General features: G+C 47.1%; 1 long non-coding RNA gene across 1 annotated transcript; it reads left to right on the top strand.

Moving 5' to 3' along the window:
- The first annotated feature begins 2,670 nt into the window (after nt 1-2,670).
- LOC311420650 lies at nt 2,671-10,890 on the top strand. Its single transcript, XR_014684448.1, has 2 exons — nt 2,671-2,867; nt 10,618-10,890. It is a non-coding gene; the product is annotated as an uncharacterized lncRNA (long non-coding RNA).
- The last annotated feature ends 1,579 nt before the right edge of the window (nt 10,891-12,469 follow it).

Below are 12,469 nucleotides of genomic sequence, written 5' to 3' on the forward strand. Positions count from 1 at the left end.
ATGCAAAAAGTCACACTGGGCACTGGTTTAGGAAGGCAAAGACCCTGGGACATCCTGCCCTTGTCCTCACACCTCAGGAGGACAGCACCTTCCAGTGCTCAGCTATTTGCCCTGCTGCTTCTCTGCCTGCTCTTAACCCCACTGGGAACCTGTTCCCGTTTAATGGTTTCACTGTCAAATGGAAGGCTCCTGGCCATAAAAGCTCCTTAGGGCTCGAGGGAGTGAGAATAATTGTTGCCATCAAAAGAAGAGCCTTATCGCTTAATATTCCAATGCATTCACTGTTTTTTTTTCCCATTCTTTCAGCAACTTTAATAAAAATGTTGAAATGATTTTCAAGAGTTGTTTTTACGATAGGCGACCGCCAGTAATAACCTGACACCTGACATATTTCATGTTGCCGTGCAAAAAGGACTTCCTTTACCCTGCTCAGCGTGGCACTTCATACTCCCCTATACATTTTATGGAGCGCAAAGAGCCCCTGATTTGCAGATGAGAGCCTCTCTCAGCCTGGAAGCTCCTGATTTATGTAAGTCACTGCTAAGGAAATCTGTCACAAGTCCTTGTGTAGTAAAAGCCTGCTCTTGCTGATGCCCCTCCTGGCACTTCTTCAACCCTGACTGGGGTTGCTTTGCTCGTCCTGGAGCTTGGATGCTTGCTCTTTCAAAGGACAGTAAATCACATCTTCCACCAAATCCTCTCAAAACCAGGGATAACCAACACACAATACGGCCGTGAAAGGTGTTATAGTCCAAGCACATTCATGGGTGCTTAATGGAGGGCACCCACTGTAACGCCGCAGGGAAACCCACTTTGTGCTCTGTTAATTCATAGGAGCTCCTAGAAGAAATTACAATCACTATTGTGGTTGTTGTTGTTGTTGTGTGTTTTTTTTTTCTTTTTCTAAATCTAATTACCTGCAGAAGATGCATATAATGTCTGTTGGAACTATGCAAAGTTCTTGCTTTAATTAGAACTCTAAGAAATACAGCAATCAGGCAAGCAGTAAAGAAATCACCGCCGTCACTGAGCCTTGCCTTGGAGCTCTGGTTGCAGACACAGAGCCCAGAGGAAGACACAGACAGAAGGAAAGTCCTCAGGACAGCATCCTGTGGCCTTTGGCTGCCTGTGGCCAGGCACACAGCATCCATCTAGCTTAACAATGGTGGGTTAAAAGCCAGCTAGGAATCAAATCTGGGCACCCATTCTTACTGCATTTATTGGGTATAAGCCGGCTGCATTGGTCGTTGCAGGCAGGTCCTCTTCTTACCCCCAAAACTAGCTTATTTGGAAGCTCTCCCGTTTAGATGATCCCCCCCTGGAGGCAAATCCCACTCTCTGGTGGCTGTTTCAGGCAGACAAACCCGAGCCGCAGAGGGGCTGTCCCCCGCTAGGTGGCAAGTTTGCTCCGCGCTCGGCTCTGCTCCTTCACACAGCTCTTGGAAAACTGCAAAGGCATCAGAAAAAAAAAAAAGCAGCAGGTCCTATTTACTTAGAGACTTAAAGGATTTTTCTGCTGCAAAAAACAACAGGATATAGAGCAGCATCAAGCCTATAAGCCAAAGTGGCAAATGCGGGAGCAGCTGGGCTTTGCTTCAGGGGGACATTTCAGGCTGCAGGGAGGGACGCACTGCTCCCTTCTGGGACATCTGACTGCTCATACGAAACCATGGCTGAGTATATCCCGAGTGTGACGGCCTTTCTTTCCCCTAGAACACTACTGTTTGCAAAGCATTACCTTATTTATATTTTTATTTGTTTATTACTGCCCGATGGTGGTGGACAGACCGACCTCTGCAAAAGCACGAAGACCTGGCATGGAGAAATAGCAACAGCCAGGGTTCAAATTCCACAGGACATTTCTCAGATGACATCTACAGGATCCAAACCTCGTGTCCGGCACCCAAAAACCAAACCCTTAGCTTTAAGCTTGGGCTTATATGTTAGCCCCACAAAGACAGGATAAGACATAGTTACCCTTGCCCTTGTGGACCACTCCTGTCTGCACAGTAGCTGGTGTTACCTGACTCTATCGTATTTGTGGAGTCAAAGCAAGCAGCTGGGAGAGGGAGTTGGTGTGTGAAACTCTTTATAGTCCTCATTTGTAAAGCAGATGGAAAATGCTCCTCTGTGTCAGGACCAACCCCTTTCAGCAGCACCTGGACTGCAGTGTCCAACAAAAAAGAAAAAAAAGAGGATGGAAAAATCATACATTAAACACTCTGGTTATGAATCATAATCATCACTGACACTCATAGACTGCTTGTGAGGCTGCTTTTTCGTGCTCTGCACAGAGCAACCCCAAGGAGAAACCGGAGGCTACTTTGTCCTCAGGAGCAGGGGGAGGGAAGCACCGAAAAGGCAGAGGCACCTTTTGTGTGCGGCGACAGGGTGAGCAGAATGCTAATGCAGCAGGAGCTCCTTCTCATACATAGGAAGTGCCTGAAACGGAGAAGCAAAACCCAGTTTTCACTAGAAAGAAATTTCACTGAACAGTTCAAAGCCTAACAGAAATATTTGAAGAGGCTGTAATTGAATTAGGGCTGATGGGGAAAGGCTGTGGCTTGGAGCTGCGAGGGGCCGGGGAGGGAGGTGCAGACTGGGGCCAGGTGGAGGGAGATTTGGGGAGCACAGCTGAAGTTATTTCAGGAGGAGGAGATGGTGGGAGAACACGGAGCTGCCTGTTGGAGAGCAAGGAGGTGTGCTGCTGTAGGACCAGATGTGGCTGAAGGCAGGAGACCGTGATGTTGGCATGGCCCAACAACAAACAGCGATGTCGGTGGGACCAAATGGGGGCACAACAGGCAGCAGTGACCTCCAGCCCAGCGCCAGAGGAGGAGATGGATCCAGGCTCTGATGGTGACAAGGTGGGAGCTGGCAGTCCCGAAGAGGACTTTTAGCCCTATGTGCCTGTCCCGTGGCACCGTTGGAGTGGTTGGGCTATGGGGTGAGGAAAAGCTGTAGCACAGCTGGTTTGGAGGTTGCTTGGTGTTTACTGAAGTCTTTCTAAGTCCAGCCCCTTGGCCGAAGGCAGTTTATTGTGGCTGGTGTCAGGGACATTGTGTTTTTGGGAAATGGGACAAGTTACCTGAAAAGGTGAGGAGGAAGAGGAAGGCTCCTGTCCAAGGAAGGTATCTGTGATTGATCCCTCTCTGGTGCAAGGAGACAGGAGGTCTTTGTGCCAAGCACACACTTTGCAGCCACGCAGGGACCACACAGCTTTACTCCCCCTGGTTCTGCAGGGCCTGCCTGAGGCATCTAAAGCTGACATGTGCCCAATATATACCTGCTGCCTCATGCCTGCCCCCCTGAGATTTTTCTGATATCTACCTTGCCACTGTTCCCTTGGCACCACAGCATCAGCATGCATGAGCTGGATGCACAGCCACTGCCAGCCACACACAAGCCTACTTTTGTCCTTCAAAATATGAGTTTTGCTGTCTCTGGGGTGACAAACAGCTTCCCAAAACATCGTCCATGCTTCCCATAGGGCCACTCCTTTCCCCAGTGTCCACTGCTAGCTCAGGCATTGCATGCTGATGGTATTTTCTTTCTCAAACACATCTGAGCAGAAGCCTGTGAGAACAGCTCTAGGGCCAGCTAATAATCTAGACGCAAAAGCATCTAGTGAAGAGGATACAAGTGTAGCAGGGAAGCAGAGCAAATGTTTTATGTCCATGTGGAGGAGCTTACAGGAGTCCCCAGCCCGGAACCTTTCTTTACGGGGGACGAGTCAGAAAATGTGTCTCAAAGTGATGTTTCAGTAGATGAAGTTATAAAGCAACTTGACAAAATAAACGGTAACAGTTCAGCAGCACCGGATGGTATTCAGTCAAGAGCTCTAAAGGAATTCAAGGATGAAATAGCTAAACTATTAACTGTATTAAGTCTACTGTGAAACCTCTCACTTAAAATTTTCTCACTATCAGAGGGCAAGAAAGCAGTGAGACCTTGATTTTACAAAGTGCTTCTGAGCAGATCCAGGAACTGCAGATTAATACTGATCCCCAAATGAGATAGAACTGTGGTATGGGAGGGAATTAGGGAGCATGTGAGTGAGACATGATTTATGGGAAAAGCCTACAAGGCTTTTGAGAATAGAATTCTCACCTTACAAACTCCTGGGAGTTTCTGAAGATTCAGCCAGGGGATCAGACACCACGATGCTCAGAGGTCCCGTTGACGTAGTCTGCTGGAGTTTCCTGGAGAGTTTCAGCAAGTTCCTTAATCAAAAGATCTTAAATCTTACTGGACCTCAAAGCTGGGAAGAGAAGGAAGGTCCTCCCAAAGGTGTGTCTGGTTAAAGGCTAGGAAGCAAAGGGAAGCAGATACAGATCAGCCTTCATGGTGGAGAGCTCCACAAGGCTTAACTCTGATAATGTCTGAAAACTCAGGTTCCAGTTTGGGCCCACAACTGAAATGTGAACAAAGATGAAAAGAGAGACCTATACTTCTTAGCCAGTGCACGCCATTGAAACAGCTGTGAAAAATACAGCTGGGGCACCCTCAAACAACAGTCAAGAGGCACTAATGCAACACTGTGCCAAGGGACAGCCCTGAGAGCAGCACCAGCATGGGGAGATGAGAATTCCCCAGCTCCAGCAGCCTGTGCCTCAGGGACTTCCTTTGGCCTCTCTTTAACAGCTCATCATTAAATAATGTCTGGTTTTCTCTATTGCTCTTAGTAAATTCTCCAACCTTTCCATGTGCCTTTTGAAGCTGGAATAGGGGCAGGGAAGACCACGATTTTCAGCTTGCAGGTGAACCTGGGTGTTTTACACAGATGGTTTCTGTTTTGTTCTCTGTTCATTCCCAACATTCAGTTTCCTTGGTTTTTGACCTTAGCAGAGAGCTGAACTGACATTTTCACAGAACATTATACTGTACATTATAACCCCAGCTCTTACACCCAAGCGGTAATTTTTCAGAGCCTGTTACAGTATATCTGAAGTTAGGATTTGTTTTTCCCATGTGCATCACTTTACATTTATCTGTATTGAATCTCATCTGCCATTTTGTCATCCACTCTCTCAATATTACGAGTTCCTCCTGAAACTCTCTGCAGTCAGCCCTTGCCTTTACTACCTTCAGTAACTCAGTTCAGCAAATTGTGTTATGCTTCCATTAATTTCTTTTGTAGATCATGTGTAAGTGCGCTGTGTTAAGCATAGATCCCTTCAAAATGCCACCTCCTTGCACTCTGGAAACTGAGCACTTAACCCAGTCCTTTGCTTCCTGGCTTTTATACAGATATTTATCTGTGAGGACTTTCTCATATGGCATCTTAGATGCTCTACAAGCCTTTGTTGGGGACCGTTTTCTTGCTTTGGTGTCTTCTTGCAGATTTGTGAGGCCAGGCGTTTGGCAGTCCCTGGTGAATTTCCCAAATCGTTTCCCTTAAGCCAGCGTAAACTTTCTAGCACCCGCAGTGTTCTATGGCAAGAAGGTCAACAAGTCTCATACCTCATGCATGAGAATAAGCTCTTTTTGGTTTGCTTTGACTGAGCTTTGACTGAGCTTGATTGCCACTTGTTTAATTTGATGCCCCTCATCCTTCCATAGGAAGAGAAAGGAAAAGCTGAGCCCTACGCATCCTCTTAGGGTTATCATAGGTTTCTTGAGTTCTTTCATATGTCCACTCAGGCAATCTCTTTTCTGTGATGAAGGGTCCTGTTCTCCAGTTTTTCTCACACAAGAGCCATTCCAGACCTTTGATCACCCTCTTACCTTCTCTGATTCTTTCCCAGCTCCAGAACATCTCTGAGATGAGGGGATCCAAACCCCGTGCAGAAGCTGAAGTATGAGTGACCCAAGGATTTATACAGCAGTGAAACTACATTTTCTCTTTATCAGACAATTTACCATTTTCTATGAGCTTTTCAACGAGGCCACGGATAATGTGTTACAAACATAGATGACCTGTTTGACATTTTTAGATGATTTCTTACAAATGGCCTTCCTCCACCTTTGGTTAGTTTTGTAGTCCTCGTGTCAAATGACTCACTAACATTCTTGTCTCCTGGACCTGCTTGGTGATCGCATCCCTGTGATTTGCAGGTCTCACCCTGCTGTTCCTCCCTGACATCCAAAGAGCTATGTGCTATCTTCCTCCCCTTGCCTCATAATTTGAAAGCATTTGGGCTCACATTCCCCTTCCAAAACCAATTTGAAGGATTATCCACTCTGTTGTTTTGCTCCTGTTTAGGAAGCAAGCTGATTTCGTTACTAATGTTGTCCAGTTTTAAAGAGTGACCATGAAGTACTAAATCATGGATTTAGTTGCAGTAGAGAAGACTGATGCCCACAAGTTGTGTTCTGACTCGGGTCATCTTTCTTTGGACACAATGATGCTGTAGGTTGAGCTTTATTTGGTGCCTGACGGGTTAGCTCAGGCTTTTTATAACATTTCAGTGGTCATTTGCAGTAGGACATGGTCTCTCACCGGAGGTCAAAGGAGATTACTGCTGAGCACTTTGCTCTGAATAGAAGTAAGGCTGTATGTGCAGACAGCTGACTTGACAGGAGGAGTGCTGGTGATGCAATTAGGAATAAAGCTCTAATACAAATTATTGTGAGACAAGAAAGTAACTGAATGAAGAGAGCACTGTTGTTCTTTAGAAAGTAGATGCCTGACTGACCTCTGTTTCCATCCTCAAGGCATTCCATTTTTTTTTTTTTTATTTTTTTTTCCCAATGAGATATTAATGGCTCCTTTTAAATCATTGAACTGGATGGTTCTTTACCAAGTGACAAATTACCCGTAAAAGATCTTACTGAAAGCTTCTTCCAGAGTCAAAGAATTGATTTCCGGATATCTCAGCGCTTCCTCCATCTTCTTGCAGACAGCAGTTCTCCGGGACAACTTGTTCTTTGAGACACTCGAAGTACCTGATAACAAGAGAGCACATCTTGTCCAGGAGTGTGGGCACTGTGCACGCGGAGGCTGGCTGTCATTATTCTGTTAATCTCACACACTCGGGGCCAGGGCTGTTCACAGCTGACATCCTTCCTGCTATGGTGCATGTGGCCACAGTGGGTCAGGCGTCACGAGCTGTGAAGGGATGAGTGCCAGTAAGGGAGAGCACCTTTCAAGTCATCTATGTATCCAGCTCCTTGTCCATGTTTAAAATACATTTGAAATGAAGAAACCAACCCTGGAACAAAATGCATTCACTGTTCAAAGAGCTGTCTGAAGCTCTCATCTAGATGATTATTGATGGTATACACCAATCATGCGCAGTGAGCGTAGTGCTGAAGGAGCCCAGTGGAACAGCAGCAAAAGCTTTTATTTATTTTTATTTATTTATTTATTTTCTGTATGTATGCAGCTTCCTCCTTGTGAGACACAGGAATACTTTCAAATGAAGCCCTTTGGCTCTGAACTGCCTTCAGGACTGCTTGATTTATGTTGCCTCGTGTAAGCTTCTGACAGATACAGCTTCAGCCAGCCACACGCACCCTTTCTTTGAGATGTGATCAAAAATGCACATTTGAACCTGTGCAATCATCCATTTCAGCACTAATGACTGCAATAGGTGGAGTCCGAGGAGTGACTTTGGGCTGAAGTTTTTTCTCCTTGGAAAAGAAGCATGCAAACTGCCTGGTGCTGGCACTGCTCCGTGCTGTAACTTTGCTCCTCAGAAAGTCACGCACTGGGGTGGGTTTGGACCACGGTGCATTTGCAGTGGTGCACATTCAAACTCAACCTCTGGCCACAACCATTTGCAGGATTGTTAGTTTGTGGGAGGTATTCAGAGAAACCTTCTCTGTCTCGGGGCATCGAGAAGCCTGCTCTGGATTCCCAAGCCTTTCCTTTAAGCAGCGACCTGAGTTAAGATTTAAAAGATGGTGGAAGAGCTCCTCTCCCCAACCTTGGAGCACTTGTTGAACTGTTTTTTTTTTTTTTTTCTACTTTGCAACTGGTCTCATCACTAACTGCAAAGTTGAACATCATTCATCCACCAGGTGAGTTAGGGTAGTGCTCATGGTGCACGTACGCAGCCTTGTTTGGTGCCCACCATTTGCTGTCCAGCAGCACAGGAACCCTCTTCCTCTCTTTTTTCCCTACACCTTCCCTATTTCCCTTCTAGTGATGACTTTCTCCTGTTCCCCTGGGCTTGCTGAAGCACAGCCTTACCCTCCTGCTCCTTCCTTGTATGAGAGGAGCCCACGGACCAGAAGCCCTGGGGGAGCAGCATGTCTGAGCTGTGAAGGGTTGCCCACTGGTGTCCCCCTGCCCTTCTGTGGCAGCCAGAGCTGTCCCTCTGCAGAGCTCGGTCTCTCCAGAGCTACCTGTAGGGACCAGCACTGCTTCTGTGTCTTTGCAAGGTAAAGTGGGAAGGCACTTAAGCTATTTTTGAAGGATCTTTGGAGTTCAGTCTCTTTCTGATGGTATAAATACTTGTACTGGCACCTCACGTCCAACTACCAGGAGGAATGATGTTAAAAAAATATGTAATTTTCCCTTTTTTTGAGAAAAAAAAAAAGAGAAATACATAAACTTTGCAGAAAACTGCAAAGGATACAGGAAAAAGGTGCAGTATGTTCAGACACAAACACACAAAAGGAAATCACAAATCTGTCCGAGTTTATACTGTATCCTTCTTCCTTTCCTCCACCCTTTAGATCTGTCCCTGAATGATGCTCTACACTTGTCCCTAGCTCCCTGCCAAGGCTGACAGCTTCGTGCCCGTGCTCCTGCACTGCGTATGAGATGCACTGGGTCTTGCCGAGCCACACAGTGGGGCTGTTATCCCACCTGATGGAAAGATGCCTCGGTGAGCCAAAGCTGGGCTCTTTCTGCAGCTGCACAGTTTGGCAACCACACCCCTAATTTGCAGATTTCTGTCCCCCTCGAGGTGTCTGCAGGGGCTGTCACCCCTTGGGACACAGCCTGGTTGGGTCTCCGCACTCCCTTTTCGGTGCAGCCGGTGGCCAAGGTTCTCCTGCTCTGCGTCCCCGTCTGTAGAGGAAGCACCTGAGCTGTGCATGGTGTGGGGGGATAGGTTTTAGAAGCTGGCCTCAGTGAAGAGCATCTTCAGACTGCCTTGGGATAACACCTGGCACCCTGACCTGGGCTTGGAAGAGTCCAGCTCCCTGTGGTCGCATCCTGTTTGGAGGAGGGTCCCTCCACTATGCCCTGGGATCCCCACCAAGGGTTAACCCGCCCTTCGGTGCAAGACAGTGAAAAATTTGCAAGTACGCTACCCATGCCATATGCTGAGGATTTAGCTTTATAATCATCTTGGCTTTAGCAGCAAAGCTGGGAAGAGAAGCATTTTTGTATTTATTATACATAAGAAGATCTTCGTGGTTAAGAATATACAGGGCTGAAAAAGAGGGGGGGGGGGGAGGGGTGGAAAACACAACTTTGATAAGCTTTAGAGATTTACGAGATGGAATCTGCATCTGTGTTACCAAAAGTACCTTTGTGAAACCTGGCTGCTGGGGTGGGTGAAGCATGTGGGCTGTGGTACCCCCTCCCCACGGTCACATTTGCCCAGTTCTGCCATCAGTCGGGCAGGTGCCAGGCTCCTCTGTTACGTTAAGAGAGCTTCAATCCTCTCAGGCATCACTTCTGATCCCAATGTTTTTATTTTCACTTGGTGTTTTATTCTCGAAACAAATACTTGCTAACAAATACAAGATGCACTGCACCAGGGCCCATTCCCCACCTCATCCTGAGACCCAGGGGCACACCCGGTGTCTCCAGGGTCCCCGGTGTGCTGAGCACCATCTTTCCAGGGATTTTCATGCTCCACAATTATTCCTCAAAAATAATTTCCTATGCACAGAGTTTCTGCAAGCACATTTCCAGGTGAAAAAAAAGAAATGGGGAAAAAAAAAAAAACACACCACATTTTCGTTGTAGGCTTTGCTGTAAAAGTCTTCTAACATGGCCTGGCTCCAGCAATATGTCTCATTTTTCTTTTCCACCCTCTCTACTTTTCCAGAAGATTTGTCTTTTAAAAATTCATTGAGCCCTTAGATGTGGCCTCATGCCAGGTTGTTACAAGTTGCTAGGTGCTCTGGCTGCTTTAATAACTCAAAGAGGATTAAAGTTCAAGGGCAAGGGTTTGGCACTTCCTGAAAATCAGTTCCCTCTTGACTTGGCCACCCAAAAACCAGGGGAATATGAAATTTAAAAGTCAACCAACCCCCTAGGTAGAGTCCCTCTGCTAGAACATACAGGTGAAAAAAAGTAAAACAAGGGTTAGAAAGTAATTCTGCCTCTTAGCTTTAAAAAATTGGGTTGCTTTGTCTATCCACGTGAGTAAACCCCACTTCCAAGGCTAATATTTCACAGCATCAGTGCAATGTAGGCCAGTTCTTCCCAGTTTCTTGCTGTACTGGAGTTGTCCACTATGGTCTAGTACATGGGTGTCAAATGCACTGGACAGGTGGGGCATGTTTTTCCAGGTGAAAAATTTTGATTTCACCAATTATATTTCTTCTGAGTATCCTGATGTATTTTTACATCCTTCAGCTGATCAATGCATTTCCATGAATGCGCCCTCGAGCTTTATGGAAAGACACTCACTGATGCTTTGTAAACCTCCAAGCACCCATCTGAAGTGCTTGTCCTGTGTTATTATTATTATTATTATTTTTTTTCAGGAGGATCTGGCTGCACAAGGTCCCTGCAGCCACCCAAGCCCTTTTGGCCACAAACTTGGTCTTGCCAGTTGGGTTCCCTTGGCAGCCCTGGTCACTCCCGCTGGTGATGTGTTGGGATGGGACATGGAGCTGATGGAAGATGTACCATGGACATGCTATTCACAGAGGCAGGTTATATTTCAGGCTCATCGAGTTTTCTGTGCCCTGTTTGAAATATAGGAACCTTTAATACATATTATATGCCAATGCCTAATTAAACTTCCGGGAACAGGACTTTTCTGTTAAATATTTCAGCCTCATATCTTCAGTTAAGATACAAGGAAAGTTTAAAATGATTTTCAGAGATTGCTTCCTCTCCTTTCTTCCCGCTGTCTTCAATGGTTCGTTTTCATGGTTTTGACACCTAAATGGACAAATCTTGTCCCGTTGGTGTGCCTGAGCTGTGCTTTCTCCACTGATCCGGTTCAAGCCCTCCTTCTCCTCCCAGAGAGGACACTTTGGCTTGGTGGTCAGCCCAGTGCCTGTCCCCATCTAGTGCCCAAAGTGGGGACGAGCTGATGGGGGGCCAGGATTTGTTCATGTGGCGGGCAGGTCTGAGCACCTGACCCTAGGATCAAGTCCTCCTCACCAGCATCCCTACCCCTGGGGAGAGCAAGGGGGGCTTTTGTGAGACTGCTTTGGGCTGAAAATGCCTGCTGTGGATACCGGTGGCATCTTCCTGCAGGCACACCCCATGCTGTCTGCAGGACTCTTGTATAAACTGGCTGCACGTCCTGGTAGTAATTCTAGGTTTGTTTCAGCTGGTTTGGGTCTGAGCTTAGTCTACTCACACATATTTTGGTGGGAGATCAATAGCTGAACAATTGCTGTTTTCACCACCTCACGCTGGGGTATAACTTTTCTGATAAATTCACCGCTCCTCCGCTTTCTGTGCTGCATCAGCCCAGGTTGAGTTGCTATCAGGAGAGACTGAGCTGATTCTGTTATCTTTCTCGGGAACCCTGATTAAAGACATTTGGTCAAAGCTGACTGTGCCTCCTCTCTGTACGCTGGAATCCACCCCCAATAACTCTCACACACACACCACATCAAAGTTGCCTGGGAAATCTGCTACTGAGAGGTGCTGAAATGCAAACAAAGCCCCTGCATTTCATCATTCACAGCAAGTAAAGGCAGGGGATTTGCACTGCATAAAGTCTGGCTTATCACATTAAAATGCAGGACATTAAAACTCACTCCAGACCCACCGAAGAAGGGAAGGCAGGGAAGGTGTGAGGGACTCACTGCGACCCTCTGGTGGGTTTTCCTCCCATCACCTGTCGTGGTGCCCCCCCAGTGATAACATTGCCACAGCAGCACTGGCAAAGGAATCAGTGTCAGGTTCAGCAAGAAATCCTGCTGCCTGCCCTTGGGATCTGCAGTCCCTCCTCCTCCTTCAACAGGAGGAATAAAAATGTGTGAGCCTGGCCAGGAAGACCTGCTCCAGCCTCTGAACTCTGCAGTCCCATCTCCCAGGGGGGCACATCCAGAGGACCACGGATGTGGCTCCAGCTTCTCTGGCCATGCAGAGCTTCCTCGTGCTACGATGGCAACTTGGGGTGGCCTTGAGAAGGGAGGGGATGTCCTGCTGGGGGTTGGATGGGGAAGGTGCTTGATGGTGGTCATGCCCTCCAGCAAGGATGGGAAGATCATTCTCTGCCTGGCATTGGAGGTGTCTGGCTCCTCTGCCAGACCTTCTTACTTCTATTGGCAGGTTATTAGGGTGGCTTGCTAGAAATGTCCCTTTTGGGGTTGTTTTGTTAGATGCAGTGGATCTTCTCCTTCTGTGGCTGTTAGGTCAGATGTCAGCAAA

Source organism: Aythya ferina (assembly GCF_964211825.1).
Source record: "Aythya ferina genome assembly, chromosome: 17".
Taxonomy (NCBI): Eukaryota; Metazoa; Chordata; class Aves; order Anseriformes; family Anatidae; genus Aythya; species Aythya ferina.